We start from the raw sequence: 25,767 nt of genomic DNA on the forward strand, positions 1-25,767 counted from the left end.
GACCAATTTGAACAAATCTAAATTTATTCTAAAATTTGATGCTATTTCCGACATTTTTTGCTTACATTTAATAAAGTTAAAAACAATGTTAAAATTATGGCGTTTGACTTTGTTGCCGTTTTTTTTTTATCTGACCCCGTATAAAATGTTAAAGTATGCGTTGAGTACCACATATATCCTACACCTTGATATTCGGTATTCCGATGTTGGGTATTTTGATGATTTTCTCAACATTTTTCTACGGATTTGTCAACAAATTGGTATATGTAGGTCATATTTTCGTATTGCCCCTATACAACGGTATCTCCCGATATTCGCTATTTTCATGATTTTGGCCACGGATTTGTCCATAAATTAGTTTTTTTGGTCATAATAGGTTCTAGCTCCGGTGGCGGAACATTGTGTGTATAGGTTTATATTTTCAAATAGCCTCCATATAAAGCTACCTCCCGATATTGGATATTTTCATGATTTTTGCCACAATTTTCCAGGGATTCGTCTAAAAATTGGTATTTGTAGTTCTTAATGGGTTCTAGCTCCAGTGATGATCCTTGCCACATTTACCCACGGAAAATTTAGCATTTAAGACTTGTAATAGATAACAATCCTTTCAGTATAAAGTTTTTAAAAATCTTGAATCCTATGTGGGAGAGATACCAGATGAAATTTTCCGATCCCTCCTATCTTTATAACAGATCTTGTGTTGATGGAAATATTGAGATATACCAAGTCTGAATGGAACCGGATGCTAAATTCGCGTATAGCGCCATTGATATTCATAATGTTGATCCTTTGTGGGGGAGGTACATGAAGGAACGTTCCAATCTTCAACATCTTTATAACAGAGCTTGTGTTGATGGAAATATTTAGATGTACTAAGTCCATTTGGAATTGTATGTTCATTTCACGTTTTATGAACTTCATGGTTATTCAAAATTTTGACCCTTTGTGGGGAAGGTGCCAAAGGGAATGAACCGATGTATCCCATCTTCACAACAGATCTTGTGTTAGTAAAAATAATGGGATGTATGAAATATGAAGAGAACCGGGTTCTTATTTCGGATGTTATGATCGTTCTGGTTATTTAAAACTTTGACCCTTTGTGGGGGAGGTACCAGAAGGAATGGTCCGATCTCTACCATCTATGTAACAGATATTTTGCTGATATATTGAGATGTAACAAGTCTGAATAGAATCTGATGTTAATTTGGTGTTTTATGAGCTTCATGATTATTCAAAATTTTATTTCTTTGTGGGGGAGGTACCAGAAGGTGTGGACCGATATATTCCGTCTTAACACCAGACCTTGGGGTAATAAAATATTGTGATGTGAGTAATTTAAAGACAATCGGATTCTTAGATCACATTTTAAAAGAGGTAAAAATTATTCAAAATGTTGACCCTTTGTGGGGAAGGTACTTGATAGAGTGGCCTGATATTGTCCATTGGGATTTGCAAAGTTGGAGCAAAATCGGATTTCTCTCTCTGTGCAGAAAAACATTTTCTTTAAAAATTTCGACCTTTTGTGGGGAGGTGCCAGAAGTATCGGGCCGATACTTCCCATCTCCGAACTCGATCTAAGTTTGACAACAACTTTACGATGTACCAAGTTTGGATCAAATCGGATGCTCCCTTTGAAAGTTATCGTGCGCACCATTTTAGCCATATCAGATGATATATAACCTCTCTATCCATATGGCTGAGCGTATACAAATTCTGTTAAAGTCATTCAGCAAAAATCCTCTTCTTCAATAATAATCTCCCGGAACTTCATATAGGAATACCCATGTGACTTGTAATCAAATCTGATAATCAAAAATACATTTTCAGGTTCACAATTAATTGCCCTTCCAACATCACAGCGTATAATTGATATTTTCATGCGTGTGTGTGTGTGGCTAAAACAATCATACGCATTACACATACGCACTGTGGCCCGATGCCTCGAAATCTGCGTAACCAATATAATTATGTACTTAATTGTATTAGTTGTTGATAAATTAAATAATTAAATTTTTATAGTGTTTGTATTGTGGCTAAACAAAAAAAAAAAAAAAAAAAACAAAATAAAAGTTTTTCCAATAACACATACACACACATAACACATACATATGGTAGACACAACACACATGTTTGGTTTTTCGAAAATTTATATAAAATTGTGGCAAATAAAATTGTTTGTTGACGTGGTTAACAAACAAAAATGCAAACACAGACACAGACACACACACACACACTCACCAATCGGTCAATTACATTTGTTTATAGACAATTACGTTGACACTTCAACAAATCTGTAAACAAATCATTTTATAAAATTCAAATCGGTTGCCATGTGTGCATAATTGGAAGAAGTGCTCTCGAAGTTTTGTAGTGACACAAAGTTATTGGGTGGCATAAATCATTTATGCAATTAAAAGCAAGGCAATGACAGATTATATTGGCTTTTCAAATAAGTGGTAGAGTTTTGATATTAAAAATCGAACAATTTTGAGAAAAAATCATTGTTTCAGTAAAGAGAAGTATGAGGTACAATCTAAGCCAATGAACAGCATTGAAGTAGGCTTAAAGGACCATATTCTTTTCTGAGCAAATCGCAAAGTATCTGTCCATTTGACTTGATAGCCTATCGAAATCCATCTTAATGGTCTTGAACTCACTTTTAAATTTATTGGACACAAGGGAAGACGTTGCTAGGTTTTAAACCGCAACCAATTGTGAACACATCTTCGAAAATTAACACGGTTAGAAAACTATTCCGATAACATTTGGCCCAATCAAACTTATAATACCCCCAACACATAGTGTTGTAGGGTATAAAAAAACATAAATAATAAAAAATAGACCATTTTTAGTGTGTGGATTATTCTGGCGTATACATAACGCACATATATCATACGTTATTGTTTTTCATTAGTTATTGTATTTCATTAATTATTGTTTTCTGACTAGTTCTATAAATAAGTGCAGTGATGTTACCACGCCCGGGCAACTATACATACGAAAAAATACGTTGAAGAGACACAAATTTTCTAAAATAGATTGTGTGATATATGTGAATTTCCCTGCCATAACATGTGTTTTTGTACCATTAGTTGCAACTATAGACAGACAGATATACTCAGAGAATCCATTAGTTTGATAAAAAAATACAAAAACATATTAGATATGTCAGCTTTTATTGTAGTGGAAAGGTGTAAGGAAGGTGTTTGACATTTACCAAGAATGTAAGATCTAGTTGTGCTATGTGGAGATGCAAAGTTCAGTTCGATGGGAAAAATAGACAAAAAAAGTTCATCACTCAGCAAAATGTTTCTTTTTCAAGACAAAAATATTATCATGTCAACCATTTATGGAATATAATTTGCCAAATAGCTTTATTAAATATTAATACATTTTTTATTATGTCATGCAGCAACGAAATTCATTTAGAAGAAATTTCAATTGGCTTAAATGCTTTAAGCATCAACATTGCCAAGAGAAGATATGCAAAATTTGAAAAGGGTATTGAGGTAGGGAGAATTATGATAAAATTTGACTCAAATCTATTCCTGTTTTTATACCCACCAGCATAGTATGGAGGGTATATTAAGTTTGTCATTCCGTTTGTAACACCTCGAAATATACATTTTAGGCCCCACAAAGTATATATATTCTGGATCAACATTAAATTCTATGTCGAATTAGCGACGTCCGTCCGTCTGTGGAAATCACTCTGGCTTCCGAACGAAATAAAGTAGGTTGATAAAATTTTACTCAAATGTGTATTATGCCTGCAGGACTTTTGGTATTGAAAATGGGTTATGTAGGTCCACGTTTTGGTATAGCCCCATATAAAGGCGCCCCTCGATATTCGGTATTTTGATGATTTTACCGACATTTTTCACCGGAATTGTTTCAAATTTGGTATTTGAAGTTCATAATAGATACTACAGCCTATGACAGAAAATTGTTTGTTCAGGTCCACATCTTCGTATAGACCCCATATAACGGTACCTTCCGATATTCCGTACTTTGATGATTTTAGAGACATTATTCACCGGAATTGTTTCAAATTTGGTATTTGAAGTTCGTAATGGGTAATACAGCCTATGACTAAAAACTGCCTGTGCAGGTCCACGTCTTAATATGCGCCCCATATAACAGCACCCCCCGATATTCGGTACTTTGATGATTTTAGCGACATTATTCACCGAAATTGTTTCAAATTTGGTGTTTGAAGTTCGTAGTAGGTACCACAGCTTATGACAGAAAATTGTGTGTGCAGGTCCATGTCTTCATAAAGCCCCAATTAACGGTACCTCTCGATATTCGGTACTTTGATGATTTTAGCGACATTATTCACCGGAAATGTTTCAAATGTGGAATTTAAAGTACGTAATGAATACTACAGCCTAAGACCGAAAATTATCTGTGCAGGTCCACGACTTCATATAGCCCCTATATAACGGTACCCCCGATATTCGGTATTTTGAAGGTTTTAACGACATTATTCTCCATAATTGTTTCAAATTTGGTCTTTTAAGTTCGTATTGTGTACTACAGCCTATGACAGAAAATTGTCTGTGCAGGTCCACATCTTCGTATATCCCTCACATAACGGTTCCTCCCGAAAATCGGTATTTTGATAATTTTTGCAAATTTTTTCACGGATTTGTCTAAATATTGGTATTTTTATGTCATAATGGGTTCTAGATCCGGTGGCGAAACATTGTATGTGTAGGTCCACGTTTTTGTATAGGCCCATATAGCCGTACCTCCCTAAATTCGGTATTTTGATGATTTTTGCAACATTTTCCCACGGATTTGTCTAAAAATTGGTGCAAGTCCCCAAAGTGGAGGGTATTAAAAGTTCGGCCCTGCTGAACATAACGTTTTTTACAGGTTTTTTATCTATTTCTATATTAATATTATTATTATTATTATTATTATTATTATTATTATTATTATTATTATTATTCTTATTCTTATTATTATTATTATTATTATTATTATTATTATTATTATTATTATTATTATTATTATTATTATTATTATTATTATTATTATTATTATTATTATTATTATTATTATTATTATTATTATTATTATTATTATTATTATTATTATTATTATTAGTATTATTATTATTATTATTATTATTATTATTATTATTATTATTATTATTATTATTATTATTATTATTATTATTATTTTTTTTTTCTTTTTTAAATTTTCAAGTTATTTCTGAATGGTGCAGAGCATAAAAAGTCAAGCCCAGCCGAGCTTAGCTGCTTTTTTACTTGATCAAATTGAGATTGATTTCTAGGTACCTTCTCAATAAAAACAAAATAAATTTTCCAAAAAAAGAATATCTCTAGTGCAAAACAGCATTCGATTCTGCTAGAACTTTGCACATCTCAATTCTTATGTCAGATTTGGATCCGATTTGAATCAAGATCGGTTCGTTACAAATTCCATTCCTGTGATTTCACTCACTATTTTAACAATTGTATATTACCCAGTTATTTCTACTCGAGTTGTGATTTTCTTAAAACATTTTTTTTTTTTGTTAAAATAGGATACAAAACTAAGTTAAAGAAACTTTAAACCGAAATTATTTAAATTTTCAAAAAAAAAAAAAAAGGTCTAAAATTTTAAAATTATCCTCGTGCAATCCTTTTTACAAATGCACTACTGGGTGTTCATTTAGAAATATGCAAACATTTATGCATGCATGCATAAATATTTACTCTAACTGAAAACTACTTCTCCTTTTCCCCTCAGTTCGTCGGAAAACACGTTAGTGTTGTTCTTGCTGTCGGTGTTACGGTTCAAGATGGCCTTTTTTAGTGTCGTCGACTTTTGGGAAATTGTTCAAAGTTTTATCTTTGTCTAATGGTTTTGTGTTTGTTTGCATTTTTGTGTAAAAGTGCTTGCGTGCATGTCGGATGGAGGGGGGGGGGTGAGTGCGGGAGTGCGAGGGTTTTACAGAGATCCTTTGATGTGTGTGCCATTTGTGGAAGGGTTATTAAAAATTAAGGGAAACCTAAGAGAATTCTTAATCCCTTTTAACGATTTTCGTAACCAAAAATTGTTAACTACCCTCTGCTAAAGATTTGTAGATATTTCCTGGTTATGGGTTTGCCACTAGTTTTGTGGTTGGCCCCCATTTCGTTTGTTGACTCTTTCTTTTGGAACAGTTCTACATTGTTTTAAGGGCATGTATGCGAACATATACTCACATAGGTTCATAAAAAACTATGCATGAGTATTTTTTCCATTAATTCCGGTATTCCAAGATTTAACATTTGCCCTTTCTTTCTCTCCTGCAAAGGAGCGGATTTGACTATTCATTTTCTGCACTCAATTTTTGTTTTCCTTGCATTCTTTGTTACTACTTTTGGCCATTTTACTGTCGACAACGATGTTGTTGTTGTTATTGTTTTCACATTGTTGACATTTATTGTTTAGTTTGCTGCTTCAGCTCCGGTCGTTGTTGCTGTTGTTGTTATTTTCCATGGTAAGTCAACACAATTTGTTGTCGTAGTTAAAAATTACTTGAGAATTTGTTTTTATACCCTACAACACTATGTGTTGGGGGTATTATAAGTTTGATTGGGCCAAAAATTATGTAACACCACGAAATATTGATTTCCCACATAGGAAAGTATATATGGATCTTCCTAGCTCGCCGAGCTGAGTCGATCTAGCTATGTATGTCCGTCCGTCCGTCTGTCCGTCTGTCCGTCTGTCCATGTTAATTTGTAATCACTCTACAGGTCGCAATTATGGTCCGATCTTCACGAAATTTAAAATGGAGGTGGGGCTAGGGTCAGAATAGAACCCTATTTCTTTTGGTGATGATCGCATAATATTTAAGGGTTGAAATGGACCAAAAACTGAAAAAATTCCTGATTTTGCACTTGCTCTACAGGTCGCAATTATAGACCAATCGACGCGGAATTTCGCATGTAGCTAGAGTTTAGGGCTGGCAAGAAGCCTTCCCATTTGGGTGGTCATCGGATAATATTTAGCGGGTAAAATAGACCATATCTTTTTTGTTGAAAAAATTCAAAATTTTTCATTAAACCGCGAATATTTTAAATCCCAGCGAAATCACAAAGCCATGACAAGGTTACTTCTGATCTTTACATTGATGTTAACATCCAACAAAACGGATATATAGCAAAATATGTGCGATATATATGTTTACCAAAGAAGATATGCTTAAAAAATCTCTTATATGTCGAGAACGGCTGGACTGATTTCGACAGTTCTCATTAATTCAGAATGGCCTCTTGACAGGAAACATAAAACGTCTAAAAAAATCGCATAAAAATATCTCTCTAAAGATGAAAATATTGATTTTGTAAAATGTTCTCATATTTTTTCAATTTTGTCATATTTTTGGCATATTTTCATTTTGAATTAAACATTTGGTAATATTTCTACAGCTAACAAAACTAAGTAGTTAGGATATCAGGATATTATATACAGATCGCATTTATGGCCCGATCCTTACGAAATTTTGCATGGAGATAAGATGAGGGTCAGAATAGAAGCCTACTCTTTTTGGAGATGATCACAATATATTTAGGGGTTGAAATGGACCAAAAAACTGCAAAATTGTCAGGAGGTCGTAATTATCGCCCGATCCTCACGCACATTTGAATGAGGGTTACTGGACATTGCAAAGCCAAGCAGTTTTGGATGGCCATCCAAAAATATTTGTATTTGTAGACAAACACAGGAAAGACGCACTTCTGACTATTTCGTTAACGCTGATTTCGTTGAAGATTATAGTCAAATGTCTGTATCTCATATAGATGCGTTTCAGTCAAAAACTAATAATAAATGTTAATCTTTTGCCACTTCTGACAGATTATAGGTCTTTGGGAAATATTGGTTCCAGATCTAGGAAGACCATTTACGTGCAACATCTACCAATAAATCGGAAATGAGCAAATTAGTTTAAGTTGCTATTATTCGAAAATTAGAGAACGAAACCTGATGGTTGTCTTTTATTATTTGTCACAATATCTTGTGAAATTCTGTCGAGTATTTCGTCTAATAAACTGTATGGTTTATTATAGTGTTTAGGGTATTCAACGGTCGGCCCCGCTCGACTGTAGCCTTTGCTTACTTGTTTTTTGCTGTTGTTGTTTTTTTTCTAGAATTTTTTTTTTTCTGTTGATGTAATCAAAAAACAAAGTTTTTTTTTCTTCTCCCTGCCAACAAACAATGCAATCAAGTTTCATAACAAATTTTTTGATGAACATTTAACTTAACGCAGTTATGGCCAACGGCAACCTATTTGGCAAATTCCAAGTTTACTTTGATTGCAAACGGCGACATAATGTCTGGAGGGAGAAAAAAAAAACTCGGTGGATATTTGAAAATTAAATCAAGGTTTCTATGGTGAGTTGGATAGGTGGGTAGTGTAAGGGAACATTTTGTAAAATCCTAACAGCAGATAAAATAAATAAGTCTAAGGAAAATAAATATATTAAATTCTCACAAATCTACTCTTGAAAATATGGAAAAATGTCGTTTTCAGCCAGATCAATATTTTACGACAAGATATTGCTATGCGACACAAAAAATAACAAGAGGTGAAATTCAGAAGAATATGAAAGCAGAGCTAAAAGAAGACACCTGTATTGGCTTTTTGAAAGTTTATGTCGCCAAGGGTATATATTATTTGATACGGTCATAACGTGCCTAGTCGAAATAACGGTTTAAGACCCAAGGTCGATCTAGCGATGTCTGTCCGTCCGTCTGTCTGGCTGGAGCGCACGATAACTCTCGAAAGGAAGTATCCGATTTGACCCAAACTTGGTACATCGTAATATTTTTGTCAAACTTAGATCGAGTTCGGAGATGGGCAATATCGGTCCACTCCTCCTCGTACCTCCCTCCACAAAAGGTCAACATTTAAAAAAAAAATATTTTTGGCACAGAAAGAGAATCGATAATCCGATAATCTTAATATTTGCGTCAGTGCTAGGTCAAGTGTGAAAATGGACAATATCGGTCCACTCCTTCTGGTACCTCCACCACAAATGGTCAAAATTTTGAATAATTACAACTCTTATAAAATGTGATATAAGAGTCCGATTGTCCTCAAATTTCACACATGCCAATATTTATGTTAACCCAAGGTCTGATGTTAAGATTGAATATATCGGTCCATTTCTTCTGGAACCTCCCCTACAAATGGTCGAAATTTAAAAAAAAAAAATATTTTTTTTTTGCACAGAAAGAGAAACGATAATCCGATTTTGCTCAAACTTTGCAAATCTTAATATTTGCATAAGTACTAGGTCAAGTGTGAAAATGAACAATATCGGTACACTTCTTCTGGTACCTCCCCCACAAAAGGTCAAAATTTTGAATATCCATTAAGCTCTTAAAACACCAAATTAACATCCGATTTCATTCAGACTTGGCACATCTCAATATTTTTATAAACGCAAGATCTTCTATAAAGATGGTAGAGATCGGACCATTCGTTCTGGTAACTCCTACACAAAGGACCTATGTTTTGAATAATCAAAACGAGCAAAGAATCCGAAATAAACATCCGGTTCTCTTCATATTACACACGTCCCATTATTTCTACCAACATAAGATCTGGTGTGAAGATGGGATATATCGGTCCACTCCTTCTGGTACCTCCCCCACAAAAGGTCAAAATTTTGAGTATCCATGAAGCTCGTAAAATTAACATCCGACTCTATTCACCCTTGAATGATGTAAGAGACCGATTGTCTTCCAGTTTTACATATCTCAATAATTTTATTAACCCAAGGTCCGGTGCAAAGATGGAATACATCGGCCCACTCCTTCTGGTACCTCCCCCACAAAGGGTCAAAAATTTGATTATCCTGATGCTCGGGCTACAGGTCGCAATTATGACCCGATCCTTACGAAATTTAAAATGGAGATGGGGATAGGGTCAGCCTTTTGTTTTTGGAGAGGATCGCGAACTATTTAGGGGTTGAAATGAACCAAAAACAGGAGAATTTCCCGATTTTACTGTTGCTCTACATGCCAAAATAAGAAACCAATCAACGAGGAAATTTACATGGAGTTGGAGTTTAGGTCTGGGCAGAAGTGTACTATCATCGGGTCATCGGAAAATATTTAGCGGGTGAAATAAACCCTAAGTTTTGTGTCAAAAAATGAGAAAATTTCCACTATACCGCAAATATTTTTAATTCCGGCCAAATCACAAATACACTAAAGGGTCTCTTCTGACCATTACAGTGATGCTGATAGCCAAGATATACAGGGTGAGATAAAAAAAACTACAACAAAGTCAAAGACCATTATTTTGAATTTTTTTTTTTTTTTTTTTTTTTTTTTTTGAAATTTTATCGAACGATTGCAACAAATGTCGAAAATAGCATCAAATTTTAGAATAAGTTTAAATTTGTTCGAATTGGTCACCTTTGGCATGAACGGCCAATGAAACCGTCACACGCTGCCCGAATGTTGTTTCGCGGTATTTGGTCCATTTCCGGCGAAGCGCTAGCTAGAATTGATCGACACTTTGGTATTTTTTAGTGCCAACCTTGCTTTCCAAAATACTCCAAACACAATAGTCCATCGAATTGGTATCCAGAGATTTTGGTGGCCATTGTGCGCTGGAAATGAAGCAAGGAACCTCATTTTGTAACCATTCCTGGGTGGCGCGTGCTGAGTGCAATGGTGCTCAGTGCTGTTGGAATGTCCAAGGTCTGCGGCCAAAATGTTTGCGTGTCCAAGGCTTTAATACAGCCTCCAGAATATTATCGCGATAATATGTGGTATTTATTTGGATGCCACGTTCGATTTATACGAGCGGAGATGCGACCATCGGCTGTTATGGCGGCCCACATCATCACCATGGCCGGCGCTTGAGTGCTATTGGCCAACCGAAGGTACACATTTTTAGCTGACCTCTTTGGCAAGTAAACACGATAATTTTGTTTGTTTACAGACTGCTGGACAACGAATGTTTCCACATCGGAGAAACCCAAATTCGGCAGTTCACCACTTTTGGCCAAGCAAAGCAACTCTTTAGGTCTTTTGAGTCTATTTTCTTTCGGTTGAATTGTGAGTTCTTGCACTTTTTGAAATTTCAATGGCTTTACCCCGAGCTCATTTTTCAATATTTACTGAATGGAATATTGCAATATGTTCAGCCTACGAGCCATTTTTCGGCCACTGCGACACAGGTTTCGATCAAGTCGCTTCCTTACTTTTCAAACCATTTTTGCTTATGTTGCTGTTTTTGTTCGTCGACTTCCTTGATGTCGGGCTACCCTGCCAGTATCACGGTAACGAGCGATGTCACGAGACACAAAAGATTTATTCACATTTAAATCGTTAGAGCGATAGCCAGTTGTGGTTTTCCAGCCAAATATAAAGAAATCACGCTTGAATTCCATCACGAATAATTTTTTTTATGGAAAATTCTCACCAAAATGCTTTTGTACGCTTGTAAACAATATAATGAGCTGTCACTGGAATAATTTTAACAGCTGTCGCACGAGAGGCTTAGAAATGACAGCAGTCTGAAGTAGGTTGCAGTTTTTTCATCTCACACTGTATATTTTTAAAAATAATAATCTATTGCAGCCCACTCTTTTGAAAAATTGACTACTACCTTCAAAACTCTACCTACCTTTACCTCAACATTGAGATATCAATTTTCAGCTGATTAATTTTGGCTATTGTAGCTGAAACGCCTAAAATATCGGAATTCAAAAGTTACGTCATATTGCTGCAGTAACTACATAGTATATGCCGATATATAAATTATCATAGGCAAAATACAAACTGATGTTTCAAATTTTAGAGCTCTACACAAAGTTCAACGGAGACGGACATTATCAGATCGACTTATAACTTTAGTCCCTTCATGGATATTTGGTCTTAGAAAACGACTCGACCTATGCAATGCCTTTTGAAGAAAATTGAAAGTATTATGTCAAATTTGTATCTCATTTTTTATAATTTGGGATTTTTTTAAATATAAATTTGCGGTTTCGTTCTAAATTTTTCACAAAATATGAAGCTCTTTTTTTATTATTTTATACGATACATTTCCTAATCAAGGCGTATCCCAATATATTTTATAGTACATTTTTTATGGTGTGCATAGTTTATGATCTTCTCTACTGGGGGCCGCATAACGCCCCCATTTTTAGCTACACAAAAACATGCCGCAAACTGATGGCATAGCAAACAATGTCATAACACCGCGGGATAGCCAGCAACATTTTCTTCTCTCTCTAGCTATAATCGCTCTAAACAAACAAGCATAAATTTATTATGAACAACATAAAATGGTGGTTAGAGAATGGGGAAAATAAAAGAAAATACTGCGGCTCCTTTTTTCTGTCAGCATACGCACACTGACGGTCGTATTAATATGCTGCATAGTTCCCACCCTTTGGGATTAACCAACCGTTAACGGCACACTGCAGAGGGGGCAAACAGACGATTTGCTGCACATAAATTCTACCATGGTTGCCTGGTTTCCCCATTCCCAGTGGGTGTGGGTGTAAGGGGTGGCAACAATGAAATAAAAAATAAACAAAAGACCACACAGCATGTTCATCTGAAAAAAAAAATTCTAGCAAACTTACAGAAGTAGAGTGGTAAAAAATTCGCTTCACTTTGAACTTGGAAGTCGAATCAACAAAAAAATGTCTGGGAATAGTACTATGTGGAAAACGTGGAGTTATGGTTTCAAATAGAGACTTCAAACATGCTTAGTTATGTGCCACATCTGCATGGGGAAATGTTCTGCAGAGACTATGTACATGGATAAATCTCTGTTATTCAAATTTTTAAAAAGGCGATTTAACATCATAGGATTATGTGATTTATAAAAATTAAAGCAAGTAAAAAAAACATTATTTTCTGCCTTTTTAACAACCTCCACCATTGGGTAAAAAAAAAATTTTTGAATTCAAAAAAAACTAAAAATACCAGCAAAAATACAATACAGCTTGAGAACAATATTATAAAAAAAATTTTTTCAACAATGCTTGAACACTTATGTTCCACAAACTTTTCTCAATGCTGTCCTTTGTTGACAAATTAGTTTTGATTTTTTGTGAAAATTGTCAGCAAGAAATTATTTTCTTTGGTAAAAAACAAAATCACGCGAATTTAGGACCCCCATTTGTGCACCGAACTGTTAAGGTATGGATGAATAATAAATCCGGGAATCTTTCACATAAATTATCCCATTTCAGATTGGAAGCATCAAAAAAATTTCAGGAATTCAATAGATGTGTAGTCTTAGTGGAAGAGATGCAAAAGCTTAAATAAGGGAGAAGAAAGCGTCAGGGTACCAAGGCCACATGAGGCAGTGACTACTGGGATGTCCATCAGGAAAAAAAATGTAAAAAATGATTAACAATTAAAAAAAATAATATTTTATACTATTACAAAAATAAGCTTAATATGATATTATTTTCATAAGCTTATTCTACAATTTCAAGTATAAGCTTATAAATAAGGGTTCCGTTTCGATTATTCTATACTTGTTACACAAACATTTTTCAATGTTTTCTCGAGATTTTCTCAAGATTAAGGCTTATTTTCATAAGCTTATTGTAATATTATTCTCAAGCCATTTTGGTATGTTGGGACCGTTTGCATAATGCTGTTAAATTTTCAAAAACCCATAAAGTGTGTGAGGTCGTTGTATGGAGGCTATACCAAAACGGGAATTTCTATAGACATTTTTATACTTCAAGGATTGTCGTCTACCAAAATTGTATTCTTAAATACCAAGTTTGAAACAATTTCGTGGGTAAATGTGATTGGGATAGTCAAAATACCGAATATCGGTGGGTATCGCTATGGACCTGTACATAAAAAGTCTAACCAACGGAGCTAGAATCCATTACGACCCACAAATACCAAATTTTAGACAAATCCGTGGAAAAATGTGGCAAAAATCACCAAAATACCGAATATCGGGAGGTACCGTGTTATGGCGGCTATACCAAAACGTGTATTTATATATATACAATATATCGCCACCGGAGCTAAAGTCCATTATGACCTACAAATACCAATTTTTAAAAAAAATTGTGGAAAAATGTCGCACAAATCATCAGGATACCGAATATCGGGAAGGTACCGATATATGGCGGATATACAAAAACGTGGACCTAAATATACAATGCTTCGCCACCGGAACTAGAATTCACTATGGCCTACAAATACCAATTTTAAGACATATCCCTCTAAAAATATAGCAAAAATTAACAAAACACCGAATATCAGGAGGTTTCCGTATATGGGGACTATACTAAAACGAAGAACGATATACCTCATTTTCAATACCAACCATCCTAGGACCTGCATACGCAATTTTCAGTGAAATGCTGTAGTACCCATTTGGACCTAAAAATTGAAATTAAAAATAATTCAGTTGAATAATGTCGCTAATATAATCAAAAGACAGAAATATCTGGGTTATACGAAGACGTAGACCTGCAAAAACAATTTTCTGTCATAGGTAGAAGAATCCATTACAAACTTTAAATACAAAATTTGAAACAATTCCAGTCTATACCATAAAAATACAGAATTTTATATAGCAACTATACGAAGAGGTGGGTCTGTAAATGCAATTTTTTGTTACAGGTTGAAGTACCCATTAAGATCTTCCAATACAAAATTTCAAACGATTCCGGTAAATAATGTCGCTAAAATCATCAAAATATATAAATATAATATTGGACCCTAATGACCCATTTACGAATTTAACCTGCCTACTGGAAAAATACATATGTGTGCAAAATTTTAGTCTTCTAACTTAATTCGTACGAAAAATAGTGTGATTACAACAGACAGGCAGACGGACAGACACACAGAGAGACGGACATCTCTAAATCGAAGCTGTCCGACCTGTACCATCTTTATAACAGATCTTGTGTTGATGGAAATATTGAGATGTGCCAAGTCCGAATGATGTTTAATCATGTTTTATGAGCTTCGTGGATTTTCAAAATATTGACCCTTTGTGGGGGAGTTTCCAGAAGTAGTAGACCGATACATTCCATCTTCACTGCAGATCCTGTGTTAGTAGAAATAATGGGATGTGTAAAATATAAAGAGAACCGAATGCTAATTTCAGATTTTATAATTGTTTTGGTTATTTATAATTTTGATCCTTTGTGGAGGAGGTGCCAGAAGGAATGGTCTGATCTCTACCATCTTTAAAAGAGATCTTGTGTTGAAGGAGATATTGAGATGTATCAAGTCTAAATGGACTCGGATGTTAATTTCGCCTTTTATGAGCTTCATTGATATTCAAAATTTTGACCTTTTGTGGGGGAGGTACCAGAAGGACAGGACTAATACATTCCATCCTAATAAAAATAAAAAGACCTAATAAAAATTTTGTGATGTGTGTAATTTGAAGACAATCCGACTCTAACATCACATTTTACCGATATTGTCCATTTTCGTATCTAACCTAGAATGGTTGCAAATATTAACATTTGCAAAATTGGAGCAAAATCGGAATATCCTTTCTCTTTATGTGCAATAAAATATTTTTTTTAAATTTCGAACTTTTGTGTGGGAGGTACCAAAAAGAGCTTATCGTTATTGCCCATCTCCGAAATCGATCTAAATTCGATTATAATATTACGATGTATCAAGTTTGTACCAAATCGGGTAATCCCTTCGAGAGTTATCGTACCTACTAGCCAAACATACAGACGGACAGACATCGCTAGATCCTGAAACGGATTTGGTCCTAGGGTCTAAAACCGTTATTTCGATAAAGCACGTTTTGGCCGTATTAAATGATGTATAAACTCTCTAACCATATGGCTGAGGGTACAAAAATTGCTTATTTTCATTACTCTGTTGGACATATTATAATCCCAATATAATACGGAAACGATAGCTTTGGTCTAAATTTTCCGCATATTAATAGACAAGGTAAATGGGTTTTTGTTGTAAGAGACAAACTTAACTTATGCTTAATACCAATTCGTAAAAAATGACAAATAAGTTTTATTCAAGTATTTGGTTCGTCTTCTAATCAGTTTACAATCTCGCCACTTTGGTAAAAATATTTTAAAAATAACTCCTGGGGACAATATCTATCCCCAGACAAAAACCAAGGATTGTTGTTTCTTTCCAAAACCATGGTATTACTTGCCTTAACCACTAGTAAACATTACCATCTTTCTGCAGAAACATCGTTTTTATAAAAATAACAATGCCTAACTATTTTGCAACAACAAAATAACTAACGTATCCCGAACAAAAATGTCAACACTGTTCTTTCGCCTTATGGGGATTACTATCTTTCTCTTCTAACAGCGTGTCTGCAGGCAGTTCAAGTTCGAAGATGGGCTCTATCGGTCCACGATATCGTAAAGCCTCCAATTGTCTGGAAATTCACAAAAGGAGTTCCTTCTGAGAACTTTACGCCCTGGAAGGGATATGTCTCTATACGTCCACGATATTGTATATTCTCCATATGACGGTACCTAACTATATTCAGTATTTTGATGATTTGAGCTAAATTTTGGAATTGTCTAAAAATCCGTACTAGAAGTTTACCACCTGGAATATATGTATAATCCACATACAACGGTACCCCCGATATTCGACGACTTTAGGGACATTATTCATGGAACTTGTTTCAAATTTCGTATTTACAATTCCTAATAGGTAATACAGCCTGTGACAGAAAATTTTCAATGCAGGTCCAAGTCATCGTATAGGCCCCATATATCCCCCCCCATATATCAGTACCTCCCTATATTCGGTATTTTGACGATTTTAGTCACAATATTTACCGAATTTGTTTGAAATTTCGTATTAGAAGTTCCTAATAGTTACTACAGCCTGTGACAGAAAATTGTCTATGCAAGTCCAGCTCTTCGTATAGTCCCGCTATAACGGAACCTCCCTATTTTCGGTATTTTGATTCTTTTAGCTACATTATTCACCGGATTTTTTTTTTGTGGATTTGTGAATAAAACTTCTTTAATGTCCAGAGGTAAATAACCATGGTTTTTTTTAAATATATTCTTATCGAATCTAGATGTTATATAATCTGGGACTTACTAAGGTCCAGAGGCCAAGAAATAATTGATTTTTTAATGAGATTTCTTTAGGGTCTTGATATACATAATCAAACATTTTTTTTTAAGATTTTATTGGTTCGAGATTTTATTGGGCCAGCGCTAAAAAATTATGGATTTTTAGTACAAGTTCTCTACAATTTCCTAATAAGATAATTGTGAATTTTTGAATAGAACTTCTGAAAACCGTAGATGTTTTATAAAATTTTGTATACTTAATAAAAGTTTTTAGGTAAAATAAAAGCGGATTTGACATTTCACAAAATAATCATAGATTTTTGATAACAATTCTTTATGGTTCAGATGTAAAATAATCGCAGACTTTTTCATAAAATGCATTAAAGCTCAATTAGAGATCATTACTTTGAGAGTCGAGGATTTTTCAATGAATTACATGTGTTTTTTTTTCAAGTTTCGTATTTGAATATTGCACGTGCACGTCTCGCATAGTCCCCAATATAACGGCTATATTCGGTATTTTTACGATTTTAACAGAATTTATTTTTTTGAAATATTGCAAATTCGTTCCAAATGGAGGATGTTATTCAAAGTTCGGTCCCACCAAACTTACTGCTTTTTTACTTGTTCCTTTCATTTGGAATTTTGCCGAAAGAAAATATATTTTGGATTTTTGTGGTGCATGTTTTTTTTTTTTTTCTGTGAGCGACGAACACATATCAAAACTTTTCGGAAATGGACATGAGTTTTTAAAATTTTTATAAAAAACCCATATTAAAACGAATACGGTTGAATACAAACGATTCGAGTGAAAATAACTTTTTTTTAAAAAACAGGCTGTAAATGGCAGAATTTTAATAAGTTAAATTAAAATAAATTATAGCCGAATAATTTCTTATGCTTGAGCCCTAGTTATTTTTATTGTTTTAAAATTACGCCAATCGCAATACGCAAAATGTTCCGGCTGGGAATTGATATCGTAGAAATCATTCTCATAATATTTTTTTTAAATTATGTTCTTGTAATTTTTTATATAGTTCTTAAAATTATATTATTATTTTATAATATTTTTTATTTATATCAATTATAACTTTTTTCAAAATATTTTCCCAAAAAAAAATAAATCACCTCATACGAAAAGTGATTTTTCAAAACACCTTTACATCGAAACTTACCTCTTTATGGCTATTCAATTTCCTTCTTCTTAACACAGACAACAATCCGTGGATATCCTCAGAAAAAAATGTCTAATGGAATGATGTTGTTGTTCTTCTCTTCTTTTGCTTTTCTTTTCAACTCTTTCTCTCTGTTTAATACAGCTGGGACACTGGGTAAATATTAATTTTTTGATAACGTGGATATTTGCGATACATCAGATGTCACTCTGGGTTTGACTTTCGTGGGTGTGGGGGGTTTGGTTATGGAAACAAAACTAACCCGTGAATAAAGAAAAGACACCACTTTGTCACAGAGAAAATACACCCCCGGTCTTTGTTAGTTGTGATGCGACCACGTCACACGTTAGAATCACTGAAGTAAGAACACCGACGAAACTGACGACGGACGGCACCCACACATACACTCACAAACACTCAATTTTCTTCTATACACGTCGAACAAACGAGCCAAAGTTATAACAACTTGAATGCACACACACACACACACCAAGATACACTAGAGGGCAGCAGCAATGGCGTTGAAAAACACAGACACAGATTTAGAAGTGGTCTACACACTTTTCTTTCTGGGATGCTGTGTGCGGTCGTTTTCGTTTTCGTTTTTTTTCTATTCGTTTATGTATGTATGGCGAATATACAAAAATATGATTTAAAGCATACAATTTCACTCACAATGACATGAAGAACTTAAGCAATTCCAGCAAATCAATTTCGCTACAATTCAACACTTGCACAGAATTCAATTTCAATTATTTAAATGGATGATAAATGCAAAATTTTTGTGTTTTGAATTCAATTATTTCTTCTTGATATCATTTATAGCTTTTCTATTTTTTTTTTTTTTTTTGTTTTCAAATTATTTCTTATCTTTTTTCAGATGGGATTTGTTTTTTCCTGAATCTTGAACTTTATGCGTTTTCAAGGTGCTTTTAATTAACAAACTTTACACGGCACACGTTCGAGATGAACTGAATTGAAATTCTGCTCGGACCATTAATGGAAGACCATGAATCATGAGAAAAATTTTTGTATCTTCCGGTTGTGCTACAGAGCAACTGAAAGTTTAGCAAAAGCTAGGCACAGATGTGCGTTTCATCCCCTGTACGCAAAGAAATGGGGGTGGTAGAGATTGAGTTGAGAGAGGGAGAGAGAAATAATGAAATTTAATGAGTATGTGTGGAAGAGATGAGAGTATAAGAGAAATTTTGAAAGTTTTGAATATTTGTATACTGGTGAAAAAATAAATAGGGTTAAATTTGATTTTTCTATGTGAATAGGATTTTAAATGAAAAAATCCGTGATGAGATTTCTTGGGATCCAGAAGTTAAATCATCGTGCATTTTTCAATGAATTTTTAGGGTCGAGAGTTATCAAATTTTTATGATTCTTTAGGATCCACAGATAAAATAATTGTCAAAGCATAACCGTGATTTTTTTTAATAAAATTCGTATCTGATCCAGATATTATAGAATCGTGGAATTTTGATACAATTTCTTTAGGTTCCATTGACCAAATTATAATGGATTTTTAACGAGATTCCTTTAGCGTTTAGATATGAAATAATTGAGAATTTTGAGATTTTATAGGGTCTCGATTATAAATCTTTGAAAAATTTTCACATAATTTTTTAGGCTCCAAAGGTTAAAAAATGCTGGGTTATTTAGAAAATTTGTTAAAGTTACAGTGGTAAAATAACCATGGATTTTTAGTACAATTTCCTTGGGGACCAGAGGATTTTTGAATGAAACTTCTTTAATGATCAGAGGTAAATAATCGTGGCTTTCTTTAAAAGAAATTCTTATCGGACCCAGATGTTATATTATCTAGGACTTGTTAAGGGTACATAGACGCCTTAATGAGATTTTATACAAAATCAAACAATTTTTTGAGATTTTATTGGTTTCAAATGATAAATTTTTGAACAATGAATTTTTTAGGGTGATTAAATAATCATGGATTTTTAGTACAATTTCCTTAGGTACCAAAGGTCCAGAGTTTAATCGTGGATTTTTTTAAAGAAACTCTTATCGGATTCAGATGTCCAAGAAATAGTGGATTTTTAATGAGATTTCTTTAGGGTATTGATATATAAAATCAAACAATTTTCAATTTCTTGAGATTTAATTGGTTCGAGATGATAAATTTTCGATTAACGAATTTTTTAGGGTCCAGAGGGGTCAATGCTAAAAAAAATTATTGATTTTTATTGCAATATCCTTAGGGACCAGAGGTCCAGAGGTAAATAATGGTGAATTTTTTTAAAGAAATTCTTATCGGATCCATTTTCTATATAATCTAGGACTTCTTATAATGTATAATAAGTTTTCTTTAGAGTGTTGATATACTAAATTAAATAATTTTTTGAGATTTTATTGGTTCAAGATGATAAATTTCCGAAAAACGATTTTTTAAGGTCCAAAAATAATCATGGATTTTTAGTACAATTTTCTTAGGCACCAGAGGTAAGATAATTGTAGATTTTTGAATGAAACTTCTTTAATGTCCAGAGTTAAGTAATCGTGAATTTTTTTAAGGAATTTTAATCGGATCCAGATATTATATAATCTAGGAATTCCTATGGTCCAGAGGCCAAGAAATAGTAGATTTTTTAAGGCCTTGGTAAACATAACCAATTTTTTTGGTTCGGTATGATAAATTTCCGTGCTAAATTTCGGTGCTAAAATAATCATGGATTTTTAGTACAATTTCCTAATAAGATAATTGTGAATTTTTGAATAAAACTTCTTTAGGCTCAAGACGATTTTTTTTTTATTTCAAAAACATTTCTATTGGATCCGTGACTGAATAATCGTGAATGTTATATGAGGTTCAGAGGTAAAATAATCACGGACTTTTTGATCAAATGTATTAGAGCTCAATCAGAGATCATTTTTTTAATGAATTATATGAAGGCACCATAATTGTGATCTACTAAAAAGTTTTTTGAGTGTTTTAAAATATTTTTATAAGTACCATAATGCTGGATTTTGTATGAAAACATTTCATACCCTTATACCAGAGGGTATACATCGTTAAATACGACCAAAACGAACTTAATCGAAATAACGGTCTTAGATCCTAAGTATCGTTGTACCGTTTCAGGATATTTGGAGTCGATCTACGATATCCCGTACATCTTTCTGCTTGTACACACAATTTGAACTAATACTAGTGCATCGTAATATTATTGTAAAACTTAGATCCAGTTCGGTGATGGGTAATGTCACTCCAAACCTTGCAAATCCCAATATTTGTATCAGTGCTATCAGGTGCGAAAATGGGCTGATATTATCCCACTCCATCATGTTCCTCTCCCACAAAGGGTAAGAATTTTGAATAATTATAACTCTCATAAAATGTAAAATAAGCATCAGATTTTCTTGCAATTTCACACATCCCAATATTTCTACTAACACTCCTTCTGGTAACTCCCCCACAAAGGGTCCCAAATATATATATATATATATATATATCTCTTATGACTTCCGAAACAAGTTAGACATTATTTTTAAACTTGGTATATCAAAATATTTCTATCATCTGCACATCCTATTTTTTTGATCAGTATACGTACCTTACGCAAATTTTAACATTTTCAAAAAAAAAAATATCAAATCTTCTATATCTATAAACGAGAAAAATGAAATGAACAGATTTTCCTGAAAATTTCCAAGTATACTACAACATCGCCTGAAAGTAATATATCTTGTATGCATATATCTATTGATCGATTACAAATATAGTCTCCAAATTTGGAATGTGTAACAGAATTTGAAACAAAAATAAATTTGCCAAATTATATTTAAATCGGCCCAGATTCGGATATAGCTCCAATATATATATATATTTTCGGCCGATTTCACATATTTGAGGCACAAAACACAATACGTATGTCCGAATCCAGTAAAATTCGGCATGAGTGACTAAATTTGGTACACAAATAAATTACATTGAAATGTATATATTATATATATTTTCGAACGATTCCGTTTTTTGATTAAGCTATCACGGTATGTTCGATTCCAATGCCATATGGAATGTGTGACGGGATTTTGATCAAATTTGGCACATAGCTATGTTTGCATCAGACTCAGATGAAATACAATGGACACTTTTGAGATTTTTTTTATTTCAAAGCCCTGATCAGTTTTTAATAAAATGTTCATAATATAGAAATAGTATATTTAGGGCTAAAATAGTGCATTTTATTGAACCTCTCTTATGTTTTTAAAGGACATTTTGTAAGGACCCTAACCATGAATTTTTGATTAAATTGTTTTAGTGTATTTCAGCAGCAATTACTTAAGGATCCATTCAAATCCTTATCATGGATTTTGTAATGAAAAATCTTTCACATTACTAAAATCCTTGATATTTTAATCAATAGCCAGTCTATCGGTACTAAAGTCATGGATTTTTTTAATATCAGTGCCAGAACTGTGGATTTTTAATAGTGTTCTTAATACAAATCCTTGAGGGTCTATCTATACTACAGTCGAGAATAATTTAATACAATTTCCTGGAAGTCTTGCAGTTTTCAGTTATTTTTTTTTTAAATATTGGATTTTCTTTAAGATTATAAAGACAATCACGGCATTATCACCAATGACAAGTCATCGGAAATTACCACACTACAATAAAATCAAAAAACAAAGAATTGTCATTACAAGAATGTCAAAATCTCATTTTACTTCCCAGCTGTTTTGCATTTTTATATTCACCTTGTACTCGCTCTCCATTATATTTCTCTATCTACAAAGGCAACAAATAAATTCTAAGAGTTCTTTGCACAGAAAATCATCCACTGTCCTGTATATATGCACAGAGGTTAACGCTCAGAACATCGACCACAGTTACATTTATGCTCCCTTAAAAGTCTCCAAAAGCTTTTACTCAAATCCATATCCTACAGGAGTTTATTTTTTCTCTCTCATCCATTTTGTTTGTTTTCTGTTCTGGCTGGTAATGTTGTTATTGCGAAGTTGTTTCGTATGAATTTCTTTGCCTACGGAGTATGTTGTTATTATTCTAATCATGTCCTGACCATACAATGATTTCAGACAATATATCTCATAGTACGAATGTATTCTCCATCATCTTGTGCACTATTCCCTAGACTAGAAATATTATACTTGTCAAAAGAACGGAGCACAAAGTTGAAGAAGAAATGAAACTGTTAAAATCTATTCGATTTGAACGCTGTCATTGATATCCTGCCATATGCTGGAATGAATATAAATCTAGTTTTTTTTTTTTTTTTTTTTTTTTTTTTGTAATGGCTTTATTTTTTCTCCTTGACATATTGAAATATTTTAGAACATTTAAAATATGTATGTGTTTAGAAAAATTGAAAAATGACGAAATCTAAAAACAAACCAGCTTTCCAACACAACACAACAAAAACAATACCACAGTTAAACAAGTAAAAACGCTGTAAGTTATGCCGGACCGAACTTTTAATACCCTCCACCATTTGGTACAAATTTGGCAATTTCCAAAAAAAAAAAAAAAAAAAAAAAATCCGTGAAAAATTCTTGTAATATCTTAAAAATACCGAATCCCTATACGACGACGTGGACCTGCATAGGCAACTTTTGTCATAAGTTATTACAATATTTAAATGCGAAACTTGAAGAAAAATCTGTTTATGATGTAGCCAAAATCATCAAAATATCGAATATAGGGGGTACCGTTATATGGGGGCTATACGAAGACGTGGACCTGCACAGACAATTTTCTAGCATGGGCTGAACTATCCATTACGAACTTCAAATACCAAATTTGAAACGATTCCGGTGAATAATGTCGCTAAAATCATCAAAATACCGAATATCGGGAGGTACCGTTATATGGGGGCTATATGAAAACGTGGACCTACATGGCCCATTTACGAACTTAACCTGCCTACTGGAAAAATAAACATGTGTGCAAAATTTTAGCCATCTATCTCAATTCATTCGAAAGATGGCGTGATTACAACAGACAAACGGACAGACAGACAAACAGACGGACATCGCTAAATCGACTTAGAATTTTACGCTGATCAAGAATATATATACTTTGTTGGGTCTGACTTGAGTATTTCGAGGAGTTACAAACGGAATGACAAAGTTAATATACCCTCCATAGTATGGTGGAGGGTATAAAAAGGAAGTACTGTGTTTCACCATAGATAAGTCTATGGATAGGGCGGATGGCTTGAATAAAATAATCTGCCGAATTTCCGGGCATTTATCTCAGAGTGAACTCACTGGTAGGATAAATGTTATTAATAGAATGCATATCAAAGTCAGGATTGTTAACTCAGGACATTAAGTCACATAACATTAACTTGGAGGCATATATAGTTTTGAGGTGCAAGGCAGATGCCATATTTTCCTAGACTACAGACTAATTGGTCTACAATAACTTCTGCTTCAATTTGTCGAAAAAGTTAACAATGGTTATATTTTAAAACAGCTGCTGGTCGATACCCAAGCTGCCAAAAATCTCATAAACAAGTTGCAAAGTATCGATCAATTTTGCCGACAGATGTATACCCTCAGTCAATGTCCGTTATTCAAGCTTATGGCTCTTTAGGGGGAGCCTAAATTGTTGGCCAATATTGTTCATTTCATATCTTACCTAATTTGGACTATATCGACCACTTCCTGTACCTTCAATGAAATATGTGATAATTTTTGGAAAATATTAAAATGTGAGCTATATACCAGGTAGAGTGAACCGAAGTATTCCACTCCATCTAATACTGATAATTATATTGGGTTATGCAAAAAATCTAGAATAATTATTTGTGAAAAGTTTAACCAGAAAAAGCAGACAGATATATTAAGATACACGAAGTTGGATGAAAATCGCTGACTTGTTTCGCAGGGTATAAAAGCTATAATTATTCAAAATGCAGACCCCTTGTGAGGGAGTTATCACAAGGAGTGTAGACCAGATATTGTTTTAGTAGAAATATTTAGATATGTGAAATTTTAAGAGAATTGGATGCTTAGTTCGGATTTTATGATCGTTTAGGTTGAGTTTTGCCTTGTTAAGGCGAAGATCATATGTTTTATGATTTAAGTGTTTGTTTTCTCTTTCGAGACGAGCTTAATGATCTGAAATTTGCAGTGAAAAGGATAGCCAGATAGACACTATCACACACTCACCACTATGCGACGCGTTTCGCCGTTGGTTAAGCGGCTCATCAGGCATATTTGATGTGGATGATGGCTTACAAGGGCCGTTCTCTGGAAAGTAGTATATATTTCGAACTTATTGCAAATTAGCATATGGGAATTATACACTAGAAACTCTCCAGGTTCGACTCAAGTTCTATTGGCAGATCTTTTTTCACAGCAACGTTTTGTTTTTTGTAGTGATGGATTTTTTGTCCACAACAACTACATTGCTTCCAATGCATACACTTGTTTTAGTACTGCTTTAGGAAGACGGGATAATGGCTCTGAACGTAGAGACGGCAACTTCTAGTTGGCTGCACACAGAGGTCCGCGGTTCAAATCCCACAGCCAGGCTC

At 33.7% G+C, this 25,767-nt stretch overlaps 1 protein-coding gene across 2 annotated transcripts in view; it reads right to left on the bottom strand.

The window, feature by feature from the left end:
• The window catches only part of LOC101894754 (uncharacterized), a 69,829-nt gene extending 50,612 nt beyond the window's left edge, over window positions 1-19,217 (bottom strand). The window contains exon 1 of one of the 2 annotated variants that reach the window (XM_059126380.1): window positions 18,914-19,217. The gene's annotated coding sequence lies outside the window, so the exon portion shown is untranslated. Of the gene's footprint in view, window positions 1-18,238 lie in introns of both variants that reach the window. The other variant, XM_020036146.2, reaches the window with a different exon arrangement.
• Between the last annotated feature and the right edge of the window lie 6,550 nt (window positions 19,218-25,767).

Source organism: Musca domestica, unplaced genomic scaffold (genome assembly GCF_030504385.1).
Source record: "Musca domestica strain aabys unplaced genomic scaffold, Musca_domestica.polishedcontigs.V.1.1 38, whole genome shotgun sequence".
Classification (NCBI taxonomy): domain Eukaryota; kingdom Metazoa; phylum Arthropoda; class Insecta; order Diptera; family Muscidae; genus Musca; species Musca domestica.